The sequence below is a fragment of the Schistocerca piceifrons genome, chromosome 6, assembly GCF_021461385.2.
Source record: "Schistocerca piceifrons isolate TAMUIC-IGC-003096 chromosome 6, iqSchPice1.1, whole genome shotgun sequence".
In the NCBI taxonomy this organism is placed as follows: domain Eukaryota; kingdom Metazoa; phylum Arthropoda; class Insecta; order Orthoptera; family Acrididae; genus Schistocerca; species Schistocerca piceifrons.
The window spans coordinates 172,813,412-172,838,020 of record NC_060143.1 but is presented as its reverse complement, the minus strand read 5'-3'; positions in this window follow the sequence as shown (position 1 = coordinate 172,838,020).

Below are 24,609 nucleotides of genomic sequence, written 5' to 3'. Positions count from 1 at the left end.
TTTATTTTGCAATAAAGTGGCTAAATGATACTGATAAAATGCGGTAACTGTATTTAATGATAAGCTTTATTATATACAGCACCGGCATAGCCCACCACAAAGTTAATGTCTTTTGTAATTTTGTTCTTTAATTTCTCGGTTTATCTGTCACTTACGTTAATCTTCAGCTTCTTGTAGGGGAATGTGGATATTGTTAAGTTTTTTTAAACGAAGAGCATTCATGTGTTGCTGCAAACAAAGCTATAGTTATCTGTAGGAAAAACACGGTAGTCCACAAGTGCTTTAGTCGCAATGTCTATTACCTCTAGTGGCATCTCGACCGTAAGAGCCGCAGATAAATTCTCCGGATTTTACATTCTCACTCTGTATGATATCTCAGCAGGAACACCACGTAATAAATCGTCCAAAGTCCTATTTTTGTAAGCTGCGACTCGGTAGCGAATTGAACAGTGGTCTGGAAAGTGTAGAATAAATTTATTTTCGTCTGTGTTTACAAAATGTTAGGTCCTCGGACTACCGGTGTCAGCCAGCAATAACCATCTTCAGATTTGTTTTAAAAAATGTCCTAATATAATAAAGCTGTAGTGGCATCGTCAAAAGATAAACACTAAATTAGCCTAGAACCGTCACATTTCATTTATGAGTGAATATATTGATTCTGTGTTTATCTTTCGATGATGCCGCTATGGCTCCATTATGCACTGATGCGCCAAAGAAACTGGTATAGGTATGCGTATTCAAATACAGAGAGATGTAAACAGGAAGAATACGGAGCTGCGGTCGGCAACGCCTATGTAAGAAACAAGTGTCTGGCGCAGTTGTCAGATAGGTTACAGCTGCTATAATGGCAGGTTATGAAGATTTAAGTGAGTTTGGACGTGGTGTTATATATATGTATGGGACACAGCGTCTCCGAGGTAACGACGAAGGGGAGATTTTCCTATACGACCCTTTCACGAGTGTACCCTGGATATCAGGACTCTGGTAAATCATCAAATCAGCGACATCACTGCGGCCGGAAAAAGATCGGGACCAACGACGACTGAAGATAATCGTTCAACGTGACAGAAGTGAACCCTTCCTCAAATTGCTGCAGATTTCAGTATTGGACCATCAACAAGTGTCAGCGTGCGAACTATTCAACGAACCATCATCGATATGGTCTTTCGGAGCCGAACGCCCACTCGTGTACCCTTGATGACTGCACGACACAAAGCTTTACGCCTCGGCTGAGCCGGCAACGCCGATATTGGACTGTTGATGACTGGAATCATGTTACCTGGTCTGACGGGTCGCTTTTCAAACTGTATCGAGCGGGATGGATGTGTACGGATATGGAGAAAACCTCATGAATCCATGAACCCTGCATGTCGGCATGAGACTGTTCAAGCTCGCGGAGGCTCTGTAATGCTGTGGGGCGTGTGCAGTTGGAGTTATGTGGGACCCCTGATACGTCTAGATACGACTCTGACAAGTGACACGTACGTAAGCATACTGTCTGGTCACCTGCATCGATTCAAGTGCATTGTACATTCCGACGGACTTGGGAAATTCCAGCAGGACAATGCGATACCTCACACGTCCATAATTGGTACAGAAAGGCTCCAGGAGTACTCTACTAAGTTTAAACATATCCGCTGGTCACCAAACTCCCTAGAAATGAATATTATTGGGCATATCTGAGATGCCTTGCAACGTGCTGTTCAGAATGGATCTCCATCCCGTCGTACTCTTACGGATTTATGGATAGCCCTCATGATTCATGGTATCAATCCCATCCAGCACTACTTCAGACATTATTCGAGTCAGTGCCACGTGGTGTTGGGGCGCTTCTGCGGTGTCGCGGGGGCTCTATACGATATTAGGCAGGTGTACCAGTTTCTTTGGACCTTCAGTTTGATACAGTTTCCCACAGTCGTTTAATGAACGAAGTAAGAGTATATGGACTTTCAGACCAATTGTGTGACTGGATTGAAGAGTTCCTAGATAACAGAACGCAACATGACATTGTTAATGGAGAGAAGTCTGCCGAAGTAAGAGTGATTTCAGGTGTGCCGCAGGAGTGTCGTAGGACCGTTGCTATTCACAATATATTTAAGTGACCTTGTGGATAACATCAGAAGTTTACAGAGGCTTGGCCAGCCGGTGTGGCCAAGCGGTTCTAGGCGCTTCAGTCTGGAACCGCGCGACCGCTATGGTCGCAGGTTCGAACCCTGCCTCGGGCATGGATGTGTGTGATGTCCTTAGGTTAATTAGGTTTAAGTAGTTCTAAGTTCTAGGGGACTGATGACCTCAGATGTTATGTCCCATAGTGCTCAGAGCCATTTGAACCACTTCTTTTTTTACTGAGGCTTTTTGCGGATGATGCTGAAGTATATCGAGAGGTTGTAACAATGGAAAATTGTACTGAAATACAGGGGGATCTGCAACGTATTGACGCATGGTGCAGGGAATGGCAATTGAATCTCAATGTAGACATGTGTAATGCAATGCGAGTACACAGAAAGAAAGATCCTTTATCACTTAGCTACAATAAAGCAGATCAGTAACTGGATGCAGTTAATTCCATAAATTATCTGGGAGTAGGCATTAGGAGTGATCTAAAGTGGAATGACCATATAAAATTAATCGTCGGTGAAGAAAATGCTAGAGTGAGGTTGATTGGAAGAATCCTAAGGAATTGCAGTCAGAAAACAAAGGCAGTAGGTTACAGTATACTTGTTCGGCAACTGCTTGAATACTGTGTGGGTTCCATACCAGATAGGGTTGACAGAAGAGATAGAGAAGATTCAACGGAGAGCAGAGCGCTTCATTACAGGATCATTCAGTAATTGCGAAAGCGTTACGCAGATGATGGATAAACTCCAGTGGAAGACTGTACAAGAGAGACGCTCAGTAGCTCGGTACGGGCTTTTGTTGAAGTTTCGAGAACATACCTTCACCGAGGAGTCGAGTCAAGGAATATATTGCTCTCTCCTACGTATATCTCGCAAAGAGACCATGATGATAAAATCAGAGAGATTACAGCCCACACAGAGGCATACCGACAATCTTTCTTTCCACGAACAATATGAGACTGGAATAGAAGGGAGAACCGATAGAGGTGCTCAAGGTACCCTCTGCCACGCACCGTCAGGTGACTTGCGGAGTGTAGATGTAGATATGAAGATGGTCACTGCTGACCGAAACCGGTAAAAAAAATATGGTTCAAATGGCTCTGAGCACTATGGGACTTAACTTCTGAGGTCATCAGTCCCCTAGAACTTAGAACTACTTAAACCTAGCTAACCCAAGGACATCACACACATCCATGCCCGAGGCAGGATTCGAACCTGCGACCGTAGCGATCGCGCGGTTCCAGACTGTAGCGCCTAGAACCACTCGGCCAGTCTGGCCGGCACCGAAACCGGTAGTCTGAGGACGTAACATTTTGGTATCATGGATGGAAATAAAGAAATTTATTCTCCAGCGCTCTATTTTCGGCTTCTAAGATCAACACTGTTTGATTTTGTCTTTTGTGTCAGCTGATACGCCTGTGAATTGACCCTTCGGATCCTATTTGAAAAGGTCATAGGTTCCATAGAATAAGTTGGTCCTATGATACATTAGCCACTGAGTGTAAGTACTTATTTGGTTAATAATAGGACCTCAAGATGACGCGAATGTAGCTTCAAAACTAGTCGTCTAACTAATAAATACCTTGAAAATTCGGATGTGGTGTTCAGTTTCCATTATTTATGTTGTGAGTCCTGACCCATGTCCAAGAGAAGGATGCACTTTCATAAGTTACAATTGTGGGCCAGCTTGCTATTGATTTATTACACCCTTACGAACCAAATCGGTGCGTGCATCCAGGCCAGAGGGGCATGTCGTACTGAAGAGTGAATTCATACCGCGGAAGTCTTCGTGAATATGACTCGATACTGTAGTCACTGAACTAACATCACTTTGTCTCCCACTCGTGACTTTCATTTCGTTCCCCTCTCCCTTTCCGTGTGTTTCACTTCTTTTGTCAGGCAGTGTGTATGACCACCACAAACGCACTTACCTCGTTGTTTACATTTTTTGTCCCTAATGTTGGCCGCAGCTACTGCAGAGCCCCCTGAAACCCTGACCGGAACGAGTGCGGAGGTCGGCGCGACCCTGGCCTCCGAGTGGCAGCTGCCAGCCGCCGGGGCGGGCGACCGCGGCGCTGCACTTGCGTGGGAGTAGGCTCGCTCGACTCGGCTACAATCGATGTCGCCGGGACGACATGTCAGTGGAATGCGTGCCCGGGACAGCTCGCGAAATGTTCTGCAGCCGGTTCGGAAACAAAACCAGGAGGTTTAGTCGCACCCTGGATTAGGTGCCAATTGGTTAGCTTCTGTACAGGGGGTATCTTAATTAACAGAGGAAACTGATGATGGTAATCTCCAATAAATACGAATCGGCAAATTAGGTATTCGTGAGGTAATCACGAAGATGTCTTCAGGAGCCGACACTGATTTCAGCATGTAGTAACACCTACTTATGTTCAGTTGTTTACATTTATAAAATCGAGCACCCAAAAAAATGGTTCAAGTGGCTCTGAGCACTGTGCGACTTAACTTCTAAGGTCATCAGTCGCCTAGAACTTAGAACTAATTAAACCTAACTAACCTATGGACATCACACACATCCATGCCCGAGGCAGGATTTGAACCTGCGACCGTTGCGGTCGCTCGGCTCCGGACTGTAGCGCCCAGAACCGCACGGCCACTCCGGCCGGCTCGAGCACCCAGAATCTTTTCTTGTGTCTTTCAAAAGAAAACATTATCCGTTACTGGCTGAAAAATTTTCAGTTTATTTGTTACTAGCCAATTTCGGCTGTATAGTAATTATGAAACTACCTACTCTACTGGCCATTAAAATAGCTACACCACGAAGATGACGTGCAACAGACGCGAAATATAACCATAGGGAGAAGATGCTGTGATATGCAAATTATTAGGTTTTCAGAGCATTCACACAAGTTTGGCGCCGGTGGCGACACCTACAACGTGCTGACATGAGGAAAGTTTCCAACCGATTATTCATATACAAACAGCAGTTGACAGGCGTTGCCTGGTGAAACGTCGTTGTGATGGCTCGTGTAAGGAGGAGAAATGCGCACCATCACGTTTCCGACTTTGATAAAGGTCGCATTGCAGCCTATCGCGATTGCGGTTTATCGTATCGCGACATTGCTGCTCGTGTTGGTCGAGATCCAATGACTGTTAGCAGAATATGGAATCGGTGGGTTCAGGAGGGTAATAGGAACGCCGTGCTGGATCCCAAAGGCCTCGTATCACTAGCAGTCGAGATGACAGGCATCTTATCCGCATGACTGTAACGGATCGTACAGCCACGTCTTGATCCATGACTCAACAGATGGTCCGTTTGCAAGACAACAACCATCTGCACGAACAGTTCGACGACGTTTGCAGCAGCATGGACTATCAGCTCGGAGAAAATGGCTCCGGTTACCCTTGCCGCTGCATCACAGACAGGAGCGCCTGCGATGGTGTACTCAACGACGAACCGGGGTGCACGAATGACAAAACGTCAATTTTTCGGATGAATCCAGGTTCTGTTTACAGCATCATGATGGGCGCATCCGTGGTTGGCGACATCGCGGTGAACGCACATTAGAAGACAGTATTGGTCATTACCATACTGGTATGGGGTACCATCGGTTACACGTCTCGGTCACCTCTAGTTCACATTGACGGCTCTTTCAACAGTGGACGTTAAATTTAAGATATGTAACGACCCGTGGCTCTACCTTTCATTCGATCCCTCCGAAACCCTACATTTCAGCAGGATAATGCACGACCGCATGTTGCAGGTCCTGTACGGGCCTTTCTGGGTACAGAAAATTTTCGACTGCTGCCCTCGCCAGCACATTCTCCAGATCTCTCACCAATTGAAAACGTCTGGTCAATGGTGACCGAGCATCTGGCTCGTCACAATACGCCAGTCACTACTCTTGATGAACTGTAGTATCGTGTTGAAGCTGCATGGGCAGCTGTACCTGTACACGTCATCCAAGCTCTGTTTTACTCAATGCTCAGGTGTATTACGGCCAGAGGTGGTTGTTCTGGGTACTGATTTCTCAGGATCTATGCACCCAAATTGCGTGAAAATGAAATCACATGTCAGTTCTAGTATAATATATTTGTCCAAAGAATACCGGTTTATCATCTGCATTTCAACTTGGTGTAGCAATTTTAATGGCCAGTAGGGTATAAACCAGGCCAACACAGAAAGAATAAGGCACGTTACTTGCACAATAGATCCAAAAATCTGAAAATAATACCGAATGGCAGAGTCGTGAATTCTTTTTATTAATAAGGGGCAGTCAAATTAAAACGAGACAGATGGAAAAAAGTAAGTGAAATGTTTATTATTTCAAAAGTTATCGCTGTAACTGACAAATGCAATAAATGATATGCACTGTGAGACAACATGGTCAGCGTCTTCACAAAAATGTTTGCGATTGCCTGCGGAACCGTGAATGTAAACAGGCGTGCACATATTCGTCGAAAGCAAACCGGAGGCCATGAATGTCTTTCTTCAGGGCTCCAAAAATACAGAAACCTCATGGTGGAGACCGGGACCGTCTGGAAGATGCGGGCCCACATGTTGCCAAGGTCGTTCGATGACGTTACCGAGCGGTTAACCCAGTGCTTAGCACACAGGATTCGCGTTCGGTAGGACGACGACTCAAACCCACATCCAGCCATCATGACTTAGGTTTTCCATGATTCCCTAAATCGTGGCAAATACCGGGATGGTTCCTTCGAAAGGCCTTCCCTAAGTCGAGCTTGCGCCCCGTCTCTAATGACCTCGTTGTCGACGGGACGTTAAACACAAATCTTCTCCTCCTCAAGTACGTTGCAGAAGATTCGCTTGTAAGCCCTTACCCATCCACCATACAGATCCAATCTTTCCTCACGCGATTTCCATATTTGTGGAGCCCTGAAACAAGACATTTGTGACCGTCGATTTGCTTCTTACGAAGAGGTGCACCCTTAGGTACAATCATTGTTGCATAGGCAACCACAAACATTTTCTCATGAAGACATCGTCCGTCTTGTCTCCCAGTTCAAATAATGGATTAACAGCTGTGGCAATACTTTACCCCTAATATACACAGATTGTCACTGTGCAACATGACGCAACAAATGCGCTTCCCGGTGTAGCCGAGCGGTTCTAGGCGCTACAGTCTGGAACCGACCGACCGCTACGGTCGCAGGTTCGAATCCTGACTCGGGAATGGATGTGTGTGATGTCCTTAGGTTAGTTAGGTTTAAGTAGTTCTGAGTTCTAGGGGACTGATGACCTCAGCAGTTGAGTCCCATAGTTCTCAGAGCCATTTGAGCCATTTGACCAACAAATGCGACATATGCAGTAACCCATCAGCCCTCCTGTGAAACCATACATACATTAACATGATCCGTATCAAATGTGAAAAAAATATTTTATAGCACATGTGGGAGGACTACCTACAAAACAGCTGAAGTACGTGTGTGGCACTGAACAACTGATAAACTGCACTAATCTACAAATTAACCTCAACATATTCTCTTGATACATCAATATACATACTGAAGTCAAATCAGCTATTCTAAGGTATAACAAAAATCCCGCGAAACACACTACACGTGTACATCTGCAATGTATACCAGGCACCTCAACCTCAGAACAAAATAAGCCTAGCAGCAGGAATGTAAAACGTACAATACATGTAATGAGAATTATAAAATACTACATATACGTCGATTTCTGTCATCGATGTTGAAGAAAACACCATTCAGCGTAAGTAGGTGTCACGGACAATGAATCTATGAATTCACAGTAATGTAAGTAAGGCGGGGAAAGGAAATCATGAAGGAGTATACGTTGTCATAGCTGCTTCATTTTGTGATTGAAGTGGATATCCTTTTTCCTTTTTATTTTATAAAACAACCTAGCGCAATGTTTGTTTACTATTATACAATACAAAAAGTTCTTTCACCGTTTGCACATGGAATAATAGGTGTTGCTGCTATACCATTTAACAAAATTGAATTATTAGATTCGCTGTCATAACTAGTTAAACTTTTTCCAAAATTGTGAACTTGCCACGTTCAGCTGTAGATGTTTCTTTTATTCCGGTGGTTAGCAATATCACTCCTACGGCTTTTAACAAGGTTTACGTCAGAATTACGAGATACCTTATGTATAAAATGAATATTTCTCTAATTTCCATTACAATTAGGGCCTATTTTGTATTGGAGTCGCTGGAGCCCCAAAAGATTGCTGTTTCTGCTCATGTGCAAATAATGGATTGTAATCCATTGATTTAACGGAGTTACCATGGGGTCAGAGGAGCTAAGACCACAGGAAAACGAAAATAACTATAACAGTGTTAAAATCAAAACTACAACAATATGGTTTCTACGCAGCCGAGAAAAATACGACACTCTCTAGGATAACGTAATTTTATTGATTGGTTCAAATGGCTCTGAGCACTATGCGACTTAACTTCTGAGGTCATCAGTCGCCTGGAACTTAGAACTAATTAAACTTAACTAACCTAAGGACATCACACACATCCATGCCCGAGGCAGGATTCGAACCTGCGACCGTAGCGATCGCTCGGTTACAGACTGTAGGGTCCAGAACCGCACGGCCACTCCGGCCGGCAATTTTATTGACAAATGAGGTGATAGGTACTTCATCTTTTTTAGGAGCACATGATAACGTGATTAATTGAGTTCTGTAATAAATTTTTTATGCTAAAAGCTGAATACTCAGTTCAAGAATCGAAAGAGAAGGAGGTGGGCTTGAAAAAGGCTGGGAGATACACGCAGATTTCAGTTAGATTACTTCATGGTCAAGCAGATTCCGAAATCAGATATCGAATTGTAAGACATACTCGGGAGCGGATACCGACTCAAGTCATAATTTGGAAATGACGAAGAGTAGGCTGTAGTGAGGAAGAATGGGTGCGCAAAGAAGTGGAATGCAGAGGCACTAAGAAATGAAGTTCTCTGTGGCTGTAGACACTGCCATAATGAGCAGTTCAGATGAAGAGCAATGAATATCTTTAAAGAGAACAATCACAGAAGTGGAGAGAAAAACATCGGTACAAGGAAGGTAACTGCGAAGAAATCACGGGTAACACAAGAAATACTTCGGTTGATCGTACGAAAATTTTCAGGGAAATTAAGGAATACAGAAATACAAGCCACATAGAAACGAAAGAAATCGAAAGTGCAGAGAAGCTAAGGCGACCTGGTTATATGCAAAATTGCAGAAAATCGGAAAAAAATTGTTTCGGAAGGACTGACTCAGCATACAGAAAAGTAAAACAACATTCTCTGAAATTAAAAGCAAGGGCAGTAACATTAAGATTCAAATGGGAATTACACTGTTAAATGCTGATGAGGGAGTGGATAGGTGGTCTCTATTAGGGGATAACTTACCTGATGATGTGACAGTAGAAGAAACAGGAGTCGATAGGGAAGAGATAGAGGATCCAGTAGAGCTCTGGATGACTTAAAATCAAATAAGGTAGATGGACGGGCAACATTTCATTGGAATTTCTAAAATAATTGGAGGAAGTGGCAACAAAATGATTATTCACGTTGGTATGTAGAATGTATGAAACTGGCGATGAACCATCATACTTTGGGAAAAACATCATCCACACAATTCCGAAGATATCAAGAGGTGGCAGGTGGGAGAATTATCGCATAACAAGCATAAGAGCTCATTCATCCTACTTGTTGACAAGGATAATGTACAGAAGAATGGAAAATAAAATCTAGGATCTGTTAAATGATTATCAGTTTCGCTTTAGGAAATGTGAAGACACCACAGACGTAGTTCTGCGTTGCAGCTGATAATAAAAGCAAGACGACCTGCAGAAAGCGTTTGAAAATGTCAAACGGTGCAAGTTTTTTGCCACCCTGAGAAAAATAGTACTAACCTGTAGGGAAAGACGGGTAGTATAGACTATGTACAAGAACCAAGAGGGAAAAACAAGAGTGGAAGACCAAGAACGAAGAGCACGGATTAAAAAGGGTGTACGAAAAGGATGTAGTCTTTCGCCCGTGCTGTTCGTTCTATACGTCGAAGAAGCAATGAAGGAAATGAAAGAAAGGTTCAATAGTGAGATTAATATTCAAAGTGAAAGGATATCAATGTTAAGATTCGCTGATTTCATTGACACCCTCTGTGTAAATGAAGAAGAATTACAGAACGACTACGGAATATGGACTGAGAATAAATCAGAGAAGGCCCAAAGTGATGAAAGTTCAAAATATGGTTCAAATGGCTCTGAGCACTATGCGACTTAACTTCTGAGAACTTAGAACTAATTAAACCTAACTAACCTAAGGACATCATACATCCATGCCCGAGGCAGGATTCGAACCTGCGACCGTAGCGGTCACTCAGTTCCAGACTGTAGCGCCTAGATCCGCACGGCCACTCCGGCCGGCTCATAATTGGTGATCACGAAGTAGGTGAAGGGATTCTGCTATCTAAGCAGCAAAATAATCCAAGTCTGAAGGAGCAAGTAGGACATAAAAGGCGGACTAGCACTGGAAAAAGGACATTCTTGGCCAGGAGAAGTCTACTGGTGTCAAACGTAAGTCTTAATTTGAGGAAGAAATTTCTGAGAATGCCCTTATGGAGCATAGAACAGTGCATCAGTGAGACATGGGCTGTAGGACAACTGGAACCGAAGAGAATCGAATAATTTGAGATGTGGTGCTACAAAAGAATGTTGAAAATTACGTGGACTAATAAAGCAAGTAATGAAGAGGTTTCCAGCAGAGTCGTTGAGGAAAGAAGGGGCAGGATGATAGAACATCTGATTAGACATTAGGTAATAACCCCCGTGGTCCTAGAAAAAGCTGTAGAGGGTAAATACTGTAGACGAAGACAGAGAGTGGGATAAATCCAGTAAATAATTGAGGACGCAGGTTGCAAGTGCTACTCTCTGATGATGAGATTAGCACCGGAGAGGAATTCATGGCGGGTCACGTCAAACCAGTTAAAAGAGTCTTGACCAAATAAAAATGGTAACAAATTCCGACCAAATGAAATACTCCAGGCATGGTAGGATGGAAGAAATCACGAAGGTGCTGAATGGCACCCTGTGATTGATTGTCTCAAACATCTTTCGCCTTTCGTTGCAATTCAGCAATGGTTCTTGCGGACCCTAGTGAACGAATAAGTTCCGGCTTCATGTCCCACACGTGTTCAGTTGGTTAGAGAACTGGTGATGTTGCCGACCAGGGCAGTTGTACACCACAAAGGACACGTTAAGTCGCAGCAGTCATATGTGAAAGTGCATGTCCTTCTGATAAAGCACGCCTTATTCCTGCCGAAGAAGTGGCGGTAGCAGGGGGATAACAGACTTAGAATTCTAGCAAGCACAGGCTACTTTACCTTGGAAAACACCAAATGCGACCACGGGTTTTAACTAATGGCCACCTACACTATGAAGTCTGTACTTGTGTGTCGTGGGCAAATGCACTCTGGAATGGGCGCCTCACCAGATCCACGACATACACGTATAGGTGTATCACTCGTATACACACAGAAGCTACTCTCATCACTGAAGACAACAGACCGCTATTCCACTCTCTAGTCAATTCCTTGACGACACCAGAGTAGTCACATTCGGCCATGTCGTGGAGTCAGTGATAGAATGAGGAGGCGCACATGTGATATTAATCCTGCTGCAAGCCGGTGGTTCTCAATGGTACCTGATGACACAGACTGTGCGACACGAGACTGGACTTCCTCCGTGGATGATGTCAGACTGGCAACCGTTACACAGTGCCTCGATCTTGACGTGTGGCTGTAGCACGCGGACGCCTGGAACCGGGTCTATGGGTGTGGAAATGTTTCACAGACCACTGCTGAAAACAGTGACACACTACCGATACATTGCACCCAGCATGTATAGCGACCTGTCGATACATCCAGCACAATGAGATCCTACTGAGATGACTGAAGCTGTTCAATAGGAGTAGGTACACGTGGGTGGGGCATGGTTGTACCCTATAATGAGAGTTGCAAACGCTGTTCACCTCTAAACTCAACACCGTTATTGTCTGCAGGGTGTAAAATCACGCCGTCTGAGCGCCATCTGCTCGCCGATGACAGTGACAAAAGAGTCACCGCGACTGAAAAGCCTCAGTATTCACATACCACAATGCCACAGAAAGTGTTAATGTTTTTTTCTTAGGTAGTGTAGATATATATCGAAAGATTACATTTTAATCATACTGTTACGGCTTCTGCACCACTTGTTAGCAGCAGACACAGTGGCTGCGCCAAAGACTGAGACGGCGTGGAGTTTTACAATTATTTATTGAACATTCTTTACGATTTCTCCCTTGCCGCCGCTGCCCAACCCTGCGGATCCCTCCGCCTGCCTGCTGCTGTGTAGATTCTCCGTTAATGGGCGCCACTGATCGCACTCAGGAGCCTCAGGCCACCAGTGCTCCTCTGAAGCCAGGATGCCCTGTGGTTGAGATGAACTCGTCGCCGCTCGGCGTCCCAGTTCAGCACGCCCACGGAGCCGCGTCGCCGTGAGGTCAGCTGCCGGCGCCTGCTGCACCGGCGGCTGGGAAGCCGTGAGTCGCGATGTCCACGAGGTCCCGTCGTGGACGGACCACGCGCTGTGAGGCTGGGTTGTCATGAAGTCCGGGCCTTCAATCCCCGGCGGCACCTGTGACCAAGACCGCGCTGCGGCCAGTCCTGCTGGAAGTTCTCGCTGGAGTTAGTCAGCCATGATGCCGACTGAACTTGGGCCGACCTCCAGAGCTGAAGCTGACATCTGGCGGCGAACGGATGACTCCTGCGAGCTGGAACAGACTTCCGGAATCGTTACCTACGATGACTGAACATTCGAACACGGACCACGTCCGTCCTCAGATCCGAACTGCTTCCTAATGGCTTCTGTCTGTTGCTGACTGTGCTCCACTATTTATATCCGGCAGCAGGACGTTTTTTACCCTCGGTGGTAGCTTTTTGTTATGACTCCCGCAGTATATTGCAGCATAACTTAGTGTGCTGATCTCACTTCCCCTTACTCAGCACTCTCCAGGCTTCGCTTGGCGATCCGCCTGTGTGCGTCCTTGCGTCAGTCTGTTGGTAGACTGCTGCTGTCAGCAAGGCTATCTGTGCCTGCCTGCCGGCCGAAGTGGCCGTGTGGTTCTAGGCGCTGCAGTCTGGAACCGCGAGACTGCTACGGTCGCAGGTTCGAATCCTGTCTCGGGCATGGATGTTTGTGATGTCCTTAGGTTAGTTAGGTTTAACTAGTTCTAAGTTCTAGGGGACTAATGACCTGAGGAGTTGAGTCCCATAGTGCTCAGAGCCATTTGAACCATTTGTGCCTGCCTACTTCGCAATACCTCGGTCGCCGGCGTATCTCTGTTTTGCCATTCTCCACTGTGTGAAGCAACACTTACTACATGTGGCCGCAACAATACATAACGAAAATAGGCTATGATTTTCCATGAACAAAGTACGTCTTCAGTTATCAGTGCATTAAATCAGCGTTTTTTTAAAACATAATTGTTCGAACGGAAAATAATTACGTGCATCGAGGTATTTCGTGCTTGTACATTGACTGCAATACTTCAGTTACCTGAGAATACTTTTCAAAGAGAATGTCGAGAATAAGTTGAGCACTGCTTTAGTATGATACTTAACAGGCTGTGTTCATGGCAACTACCCACCCTATTACGTCACTCCAAAGAATAGGTGGTTCTGACAATAATTTTTGGTAAAGCTCGGGACAATTTCTGAAATAGAAACCAAATACAAAAACTTGGACCACACGAAAAAAGCTGATAGGTAAATGCAAGTTGAAAGATCAATATGGAAATGGGCGGATAGTAGGTAAATGCTAGTTAAAAGATCAATACGGAAATGGGCGGATAATTTCAAGGAATTTTGTATAGTGGCCACAAGTGTCTGTTATGTTAGAAACAAATTTTAATACTTGAAAATTTAGGTTATTATGAACAAAAGCCATTCATTCTGAAGCAATAGATTACGAATATATCGAGTGGTCACAATAAATCGATGAATTGCGAAAAGAGCGGAGATTTTAATAGAAACATGTCAAACTAGTTAATATAAATGTATTTTAAATTTAACCTTTTTCAGTGTCTAATTGTGCTCAGATTGCACCGATGGTCCACTGAAATTGTGGGAGATGCACAAGGGGCTACCGGCACATTTTGCTGCCGATGCAAGACGACAAATAACGCGGTACTTTTGTCAGAGACAGACAAGCCGGAAAGAGCCTGCACCTTGGGCTCAAAGATCATATAAACTGAATATTCTTCGATTTTTATGACTGGAGCATCACAGAAATGAAGTGTAGGCTTGCTACTTAATCCCGTTGAATAATTGAAGCAGCAGACTGTAAAATCTAGTTAAGATTTACTAGATAATCCCGTGGTGTTTGGAAGAATTCATAACTAACTGCAGTCGGGAGTGTTGCACCGTATCCAGATGCGAGGAAGCCATGTGGAACACGTCCTTTAACAGATTCGAGTGTACAAGAAATTTTAGGGTATAATGTGGCGAAGGACTGTTGTATTTATTGTTAAGATAGACTTTGGGTAAAACCAGAGTCCGATTAGAAACGGATGCAGTCAAAAAGTTTATATTTAAAATGCATTTGTACTGACTAGGACAATGAAACGAAATAAACTCATAAAATGATCGTTTGATGTTATTGGCCAAGTGACCCCATCTGGGGTTGTTCGCACGCCTGATGCAAGTCTTTTTATTTGACGCTTCAAAGAAGATCAGATAATGGCGGGTCGGACATTTCCTTCGGTCGGGGACTGGGTGTTGTATTGTCCTTACTTTCGTATCGTATATTAAGTCCCTACGGATGATCTGCTGGGACAATGTTCACAGGTAGGTGCAGGTCCGTCGTAAAGGGACGGATTCCACGTCATTACTGAGCAAAACGGAACGCAGTGCATTCGAGAGAAATCGGAACAGATGGAAATCGATAGCGCCAAGTCGGGAGAATTTCCCACTAAGCTTTTGAATGGCTTCCTTCGCGACGTGAGGGCGTTATTGTGTTGCATAAGAACCCCATGTTGCCGAACAGTTAGTTTTTGCTGGGCAGCGTTATTAAGTTGTTGTATTCCGCATTCACTGTTTGGTTCCGACGAAGCAGTTCGTGGTGGGTTGTATATTTCTTTCAAGTCGAACTTGCCGTCATTGAATCGTTTAAAACAATTTTGATCCGTCCTAAGACGTGTCACTTATTCCTCAAACACGTCACAAATCTCTGGAGAAGCTTTCGTGGCTTTGGCAGCTTGATTAAACGCAAAAAGCAGAAGGTGTCGAACGTCCTAGGATATACGGTCCAGTCCTATAGTTTTACCCCTGCCAGTTTTCGCTATTAACTATGATTCATCCTATATGTTATGAACAAAAATCATTTCAAGAATTTTGAGGCCTAACCTGAATGGAACTTCAGAGAACATCACAAAAAACTTATCTTGAAACTTTTTAAGTCGTATTTTTAATTTATTTTTGGCAACCGGTTTTATTTTAGCAATCTTCGGATCAAAACATAAGGCGAGACGGGCTTGGGTGAGACGTGTAAGGTAAACAACTTTTAAAACTGTTTATGTTGTGTAGCCGACTGCTGCTTGCAGTAGGGATTATTGCATTAATGAAACCAACTCTACCATCTACCATATCGTCATTTGTAGATGGAACAACCGAAACCAGTCGCCATAGAAAAATCATTTGGTCTTTTTGACATATCGTTTTTAATTATCACATCAGTCACAATTACTGAAATTAGAATTTTAGCTTTCAAAAGAGTTGCCATTTGTTGCAGTTAGGCGTTAATCTGTTGTCTGAAAGGTATGTGCTGATGTCACTGACTACACTATTGGTTATCTCATTTACATTACTTTTCACGTCTTTCACAATAACGTTTATGTCGTCTGCAAAGCATTCGGCATCTACGTTTCATCCTCAGACCTATTGCAAAGCTCAACAGTTCATGCACTGAATAAATTACTTTCAGTTACAAGTCACATCAATTGAGGTACAAATCTCTAGCTTTTGGCAGCTGTCACTGCCATTTATAGGAATCTAAACTAATGAATAAGCAGAATCCCACAGCACAGAACACATGCAACCACAGACCAATACATATTCATGATTTGTAGCTAAAACTGTCTTCAGCGCGAATGAACAACACAGTGCTTCACTAAGTGTGGTACTACTGAAGGTGGTATTGTAATACAATAAAGAAATGAGTAAAAATGGGGTTCAGTCAATTCAAAATGTAGTGTTTATGACTGAAACATCATATAACCCTATCATCTAATGTTACAGACTTTCTCTGATGGAAATACATTCATGAAAAACCGATTTGTAATTAATGTAGGAGGAATATCCTAGTAAATGGCCGTCTGCTTAGCTGGGTGGTTACGTGTTTGCCTCCCATGCAGTGGACCCGGATTCGATTCCCTGCTGAGTCGGAGATATTCTTCGCTCGTGGAGTAGGTGTTGCGTTGTTTTCATCATTTCATCTTCTTCACCGGCACGCCGGTCGCCCAATGTGGTGCCGACTGCAATAAGACTAGCTCTCGGCGGTCGAGCTTCTCCGGATAGGGCCTCCCTTGCGGCAATGCCATACGATCATTTCATTTCATATTTTATCCCAGTAAATGTACGAGGGCGTGCTGAGAGGTTATGGCTCAGAATTTTTATGTGAAAACTCTTTAAATTTTTTTATATAGAACAAACTTCGTTAAAATTCTACAGCTGTATTCCTCAAGTCTACGTATTTATTTCTCAACACAGTCGCCTTGGCGACGAACACATTTCTCCCGACGAGAGACCAGTTTGTTCGATATAGTCACTGTAGAGTATAAGAGTTCGTTGATGGAGACACAACTTTATCTCTGTTTGCATCTCTTCATCACTATCAGAGTGAATTCCTAAAAGGTATTCTTTAAAATTTACAAACTCATGACAAGTGGTCGGTGCCAAGTCGGTAATGTATGGAGGGATGATCGATGACGGTGAACCTAGGGCGCTTGATCGTCGCAGATGTCGAAACACCCGTGTGTGGTCTGGCATTGTTATGGTGAAGGGTGCTTCATATATGGATGAAGTTTTCTGCACTTGAAAACTCGATTACAGCACTGTTTCTCACGCACATGTAAGTTATACAGCGCCATGTTACGCAATTCACAGTCTTCTAGCGGCAGAGGATTGCAACAGACGGTTGTGAATTGCGTTAGAGAATCGCGAAAGTCGAATGACTATTATAGCATGTAATACCTCGATATTTATAAGAGAATAAAAAATTCAGAGGCACCACTTTTCAGCAGGCCCCCGTAGTTTGAGACCATTGATGTGTCAGCAGAGCATGGAATTCAACTTTCACACAACGACACAAGCTCAGCACAACAGGCTGTGGAGTGGTAAGACTGGACCAAGTGACACATCAGGCAATCACCATCTACAGTTGCACTGAACATTTATTTGGCACATTGAAACAAGACAAATAACAAATAAAACCATCAAAACATTTTTAAAATTACCATTTAGGCGAGAGAAAGTTACTTCCAAATTTAAACATCCATAAACCACGGCACTTATGGCCTATTAAACATTTAGTGAAATGAGTTAAAATTATTGGTTCAAAAACTATGATCCACATGAAGAAAAATTTACTAAAATTTAACGAAGAAATGTACTCTTTCGTTACTGCAGTGATTGTAATTACCAAAATAATTCAGAGTACAGGCAACAACAAATCAGAATTAATTACCCTATCCACATACTGTCATTGAAGGAATTCTTGTACTTTCATTAATGGAATCAGTTTCAAACTATTTAAACACACAGTAACAACTGGCCTCTCAGTAACTTGCAAGAATTTATGAAACTACTCGTTTAGAACTAGACACGTGTCTCTCAAACACACTATCACTTCAGATAGAAACGTAACAGCAATGTTACTGCAATTAGCAGCAAAATATATTCAGGGAAAATCTTATCCATGTATATCTATAGCAATTGGCCAGCTTAACTCGGTCATGTGATACAAATACAATAACCAGACGGCACTTAGACAAGAACCAGCCAAACTGTTTTCAATGGCGGTTAATACTGGCAGTAGCAATCTACAAACAGAATGTATCAGCACTCCACGCCTTAGTAAATGTTAATCATCACTCCACATCTAGCTCTCACTAGAACCTTGCGTACTTAGCTAGTTGAAATTAACACATTCGAGGACAGACTCAGTAGGAGTAGCAACGGCAGGGCAAGAAAATGAAGTCAACAGCACGAAACGCAGTAGTCGATTTCGGCTACAATTTACAGCACAAGCGAGATCATCACCCTCTTGCTTGTTCGACGAAGCCAGCCACCGCAGATCCCAGTACCAGGAGGCATGCAGGAAGCGAAATACACCAACGGCTTCCCAGCAACGTGACTGCTTCTACGCCAGCGACATTTGCCACGTCGCCGTCACACGGGTAAACAGCCCCTTTGAGATGTGCTCTTCCTGCTGCCTAGCACGTCACCTGTTCTGACCGCTAGACTTCGCAAACGACGTTACTGGTAGGCGTCTCAAAGCAAAATTCTCGCTACTTGCTAGGGCTTACCCCTTGCTCCCCGAGCGGCCCGGCAGGTAGCGCCACCGAGCGCTCTGCACACACCACCGGAAAGATGACCCATACCGGCGGCGGGAATATCGCTGATCGAGACACACGGCTCAACCATGTTTGTGAAGTATCAGTTGCCTAAATATACTGATGAATCATAAGATTTTGAAATTGACTCCCGCCTCGTGGTGTTGCGGGCGTGTGATGCGATAAGGAAAGTAGAGAAAAGACGATTGGAACGACACGGATCACAGATCGGGAAACCGTCTGACCTTAGCGAGTTTGACTAAAAGCAGATTTAGCGGCCCAGCGCTTGGGAGCGAGCATCTCGGAAACGGAAGTGGCGATGCTTGTCGACTGTTCATGTGGTACTGTCGTAATCATTTATGAAAAGCTGGTGAAGAACTTTCAAAATATGGCATCTTAGATCGATACCATCCTCACCAGCGTCCCACAGTTGGCAACGGAAAAGCACGTTTCCGACTGATGCCGACAGCAGTTGCACGGGGATCCGGCAGAAACAATGATGCGCGCCCTCTGAGTCGTGCATTCAGCGACTCCGACTAAGCCCTCTGCCGCCGCAATACAAGCTGACGCCCAACCTCAGTGGCACTCTTCGACAGCCTTCAGTCTTAGCCGTCGACAGTTCGACCGGGCATTAGTAGCTGGACTTCACACTTCCCGACACACTTTGGTTTACTTCTTGTAATAGCTGGACTTTAATGCTGTTTGTTCTTTTGTGAGTTCGTTCGAAACGCTTGGAGAAAACTTGTATAACGTATGTAAAATTTCTGTTTACTCTGTTTATGTATTCACTAATCATTTCTGCTCCTGCCCACCTTCCCTACTACGACAGCTGCTGCACCGTACTGTAGCTCACCTCTCCTTACCACTGTGTACGAAGTTGTACACAACAGAACCCACGAGTAGGCGACGAGGTGGACATCCATGCCTCATTACAAAACGTGGAGGTCGAAGGCTTGCCGGCTCTGTAAAGTAGGATAGTCTGCGGTCTGTGGCAGTTCTGTCCATAGAGTACACTGATGGGGCAGGCACAGGTGTTCAGGAAAACAAATTTCAGCACAAACCTTTTAACAATAGGCTCTGACGCAGACGACTTATATGTTTTCCCAGTCTCACCCAATGACAAAGTCAAATTCTGACTGCATGTGGCACGTGTTCGTAGAGATTTGACCGTTGCTCAATGGAAACCTGTCATCTGGTAGGGCGAGAAACGCTTCTTGTTATACCACGTTCATTTTAATGTCTGGATACCTCATCATCGATGCAAACGGTTGTTCTAAACATGCACCATGCCACGGTTGAGGCGGTATTACGCATTGGGGACCATTCACTCTATCTTCAGTGGAAACTGTGGTAGAAATCGAAGCCATCATGATAGCTGTTGGCGACGAAAACACTGTTGTGGACCATCTGCATCCCTTCATGCTTGATGTCTTATCGTACAATGACGGCATCTTCCACCAATATAACTGTTCGTGTCACAAGACGAGAATAATACTACAATAGAGTGAAGAGCACGGTAGTGACAACACGTTGAAGCCCTGGTGACCAAATTGGCGTGATCGTGACAAAATAAAACACTTACATCCATCCTTATGATTTTATTTTTTGTTGTTGCAACAAGTATCAATGGTTCAGTCCACCATCTTCAGGCCTGTAAACATAAAACAGTAACGACAGCATTACCAACTTATCAATCAAGTTACATAGAAACAGTTTAAAACAGAATGAGGATGGCTAGACACTGCAAGTGTCTAGTGCTGTCTAGCCATTGTTTCTCATTTTCTGTGTAACTTGATTGATAAGTTGATAATGTTATCGTTACTGTTTTATGCATTCAGACCTGAAGATGACGAATTGAACCATTGATACTGGTTGCAACAAAATCAAATCAAATAATAAGGACGGCTGTATGTGTTTTATTTTGCCACAATAGTAAACGGCCGTCGTCCCAAAGACCTCATGCCAAAAGGATGGACATACAAAAAATTTGCTTGATATGAATATTATGGAACACTTTTTGGAAGCAGTCGGGGTCAGTTCGGCGCCCACATATCTCTTGCCCTAAATTACGGGAATGGCGTGACCTGTAAGTATAAATCTGATGCCAGACACCGGAAAACGACCAACGACTTATCTAATCCATGCCATGCGGAATCAGTGATGTAGTGCATTCTAAAGATGGACCAGCACGCTATTTAGGAGGTGGTCATGAGTTTGGATGTAAAACAGCCTTGTCTTTGATAAAACTGATACATGTATGACATTGACACCGCTAAACGCCCTTTTTAAATAATCGTGGATTTATAAAAAAAAACTCTTTATTAGCTGAGACTGTAAATGTAATTTTTATTAATAATTAGTTTGGACTAAATTAATCAGCCTTCCTCAGGTCACAAAATTTGTTTATGTACATCAACAGTTGGCGGGACACGTCACCATAATTTTGTTTAAATTGCATTGCTTATTACAGCATTCAAGTTTGTGAGATCGTAAGCTGTCGCTTTGCTAGGACTTACTTGATTACTCATTTCCAAGCAAATTAGCGTGTAGCTCTATTGTATGTCTTGATGATTATGTAAAATATCCGGAAGGTAAAATAGTCTGGGCGGGGACTATTCACGAAGATGTTGTAACCAAGGGAAACAAAAATGGCGTTTTGCGGGTCGGAGCGTTGAATGTTGGAATCGCGCAAACAGGTTTCACACTTTAAAAAGAGAAATGGTTAGGTTGAATGTACCGGGTGATCAGAAAGTCACTATAAATTTGAAAACTTAATAAACCACGGAATAATGCAGATAAAGGGGTAAAAATTGACACACATGCTTGGAATGACATGGGGTTTTATTAGAACAAAAAAAAAAAAAAGAGAAAAAAAATTGCTAGACGCGTGAAAGATCTCTTGCGCGCGTCGTTTGGTGATGATCGTGTGCTCAGCCGCCACTTTCGTCATGCTTGATCTCTCAAGTCCCCAGACCTCAGTCCATGCGATTATTGGGTTTGGGGTTACCTGAAGTCGCAAGTGTATCGTGATCGACCGACATGTCTAGGGATGCTGAAAGACAACATCCGACGCCAGTGCCCCACCATAACTCCGGACATGCTTTAGAGTGTTGTTAACAACATTATTCCTCGACTACAGCTATTATTGAGGAATGATGATGGACATAATGAGCATCTCCTGTAAAGAACATCATCTTTGCTTTGTCTCACTTTATTATGCTAATTATTGCTATTCTGATCAGATGAAGTGCCATCCGTCGGACATTTTTTGAACTTTTGTATTTTTTTTGTTCTAATAAAACCCCATGTCATTCCAAGCATGTGTGTCAATTTTTACCTCTCTATCTACATTATTCCGTCATTTATTCAGTTTTCAAACTTATACTGACTTTTTTATCACCCGGTAGGTGTGGTGGTAATCAGTGAAGTGCCGCGGCAGGAAGCACAGGACATGTGGGGGGGAGAGTAAAGTGTTATAAATAGAAAATAATTAGCAGTAATGCAGGAGTTGTCCAAATACAGAATAGGAAAGTAAGAACGCAGTAAAACTATTTTGAACGACGAAGTAAACAAATTATCACAGCCAAGGTATATACGAGGCGAACTGCTGCCACAAGAGTAAAAGTTTATTCATCTAAAAGGTACGCAGATGATGAAAATATTGAAAGCATGCATGATCAGATGAAAGAACTTATTCAGATATGAAGGACAAATATTTAAACCTAAGGGGACTCGACTTCGATAGTAAAAAAGGAAGAGAAGGAAAAATTTTAGAAAAAGGACTGTAGGAAAGGATGAAAGAGGAAGTCGCCTTGTACATTTTTTCGCAGAACATAATTTAAACATTGCAAACACTTGGTTTAAGAATCATAAAAGACAGGTAAACACGTCGAAGAGACATAGAGACTAGAAATTTTCAGATAGATTGTATAGTGCTAATACAGAGATTCAGAAACGTGCAAAACTTTTCCAGGAGAAGTTGTGACTCTGACCTTCTTCACCGGAAGAAGGAAAAATAAGTACATATATACGAATGGGTTGTTTTGAGAGATGAAATAGTGCAAGCCAAAGAGGATCAAGTAGACAAAAAGACCCAATAGAAATCTTTTGATTACAAACGAGATACTTAATTAGACTGACGAAGGGAGAAAACTTACAAACGCAGCAGGAAAAAAGGCAAAAGTGAATACGGACTTCGGCCGTGCTTGCTTCTGTGGGGGCGCGCGCTCTATCCTACTGGCGCGACTTGTGCGTGTGTGCAGTTGATTCTGTCCCTCGTGGTATCGTCTTAGCTCGGTTATGTATTCACTCTGGGGCTGTGTGGTAGGGAGTGGAGTTGAGCCTTGGAGATGGACGGGTGAGCCTAAGTACCAGGCGTCATGGGAATTGCACCGAGTTGAAACAGCTGACAGTTGGGCCATGGAGACCTGCGTTTACCTGCAGCGTTGACCGTTGCTGCCGACGAGTTTAGCGGGCAAGGAGTGGCTCTCGTTACGTGAAACATCGTTATGAAGCGCATCAGCTAACTGTGGTGTGCTAAATACGCCGAGATGTATTGAACAGCATCGAGCAGGAGGGCAGTATTATCCGGTGCCTACATGGAGTCCTGACGTTATTGGCCTCCTTGGCATCTACACTACTGGCCATTCAAAATTGCTACACCACGAAGATGACGTGCTAGAGACGCGTAATTTAACCGACAGGAAGAAGATGCTGTGATATGCAAATGATTAGCTTCTCAGAGCATTCACAAAAGGTTGGCTCCGGCGGCGACTCCTACAACGTGCTGACATGCGGAAAGTTTCCAACCGATTTCTCATACACAAACAGCAGTTGACCGACGTTGCCTGGTGAAACGTTGTTGTGATGCCTCGTGTAATGAGGAGAAATGCGTACCATCACGTTTCCGGCTTTGATAAAGGTCAGATTGTAGCCTATCGCGATTGCGGTTTATCGTATCGCGACATTGCTGCTCGCGTTGGTCGAGATCCAATGACTGTTTGCAGAATATGGCATCGGTGGGTTCAGGAGGGTAATACGGAACGCCGTGCTGGATCCCAACGGTCTCGTATCACTAGCAGTCGAGATGACAGGCATCTTACCCGCATGGATGTAACGGATCGATCAGCCACGTCTCGATCCCTGAGTCAACAGATGAGGACGTTTGCAAGAAAATAACCATCTGCACCAAAAGTTCGACGACGTTTGCTGCAGCATGGACTATCAGCTCGGAGATCATGACTGCGGTTACCCTTGACGCTGCATCACAGACAAGAGCGCCTGCGATGGTGTACTCAACGACGAACCTGGGTGCACGAATGGCAAAACGTCGTTTTTTCGGATGAATCCAGGTTCTGTTCACAGCATCATGATGATCGCATCCGTGTTTGGCGACATCGCGGTGAATGCACATTGGAAGCGTGTATTCGTCATCGCCATACTGGTGTATCACCCGGCGTGATGGTATGGGGTGTCATTGGTTACTCGTCTCGGTCACCTCTTGTTCGCACTGACGGCACTTTGAACAGTGGACGTTACATTTAAGATGTGTTACGACACGTGGCTCTACCCTTCATTCGATCCCTGCGAAACCCTACATTTCAGCAGGATAATGCACGACCGCATGTTGTAGGTCCTGTATGGGCCTTTCTGGGTACAGAAAATGTTCGACTGCTGCCCTGGCCAGCACATTCTCCAGATCTCTCACCAATTAAAAAGTCTTGTCAATGGTGGCCGAGCAACTGGCCCGTCACAATACGGCAGTCACTTCTCTTGATGAACTGTGGTATCGTGTTGAAGCTGCATGGGCAGCTGTACCTGTACACGCCATCCAAGCTCTGTTTGAGTCAATGCCCAGGCGTATCAAGGCCGTTATTACCACCAGAGGTGGTTGTTCTGG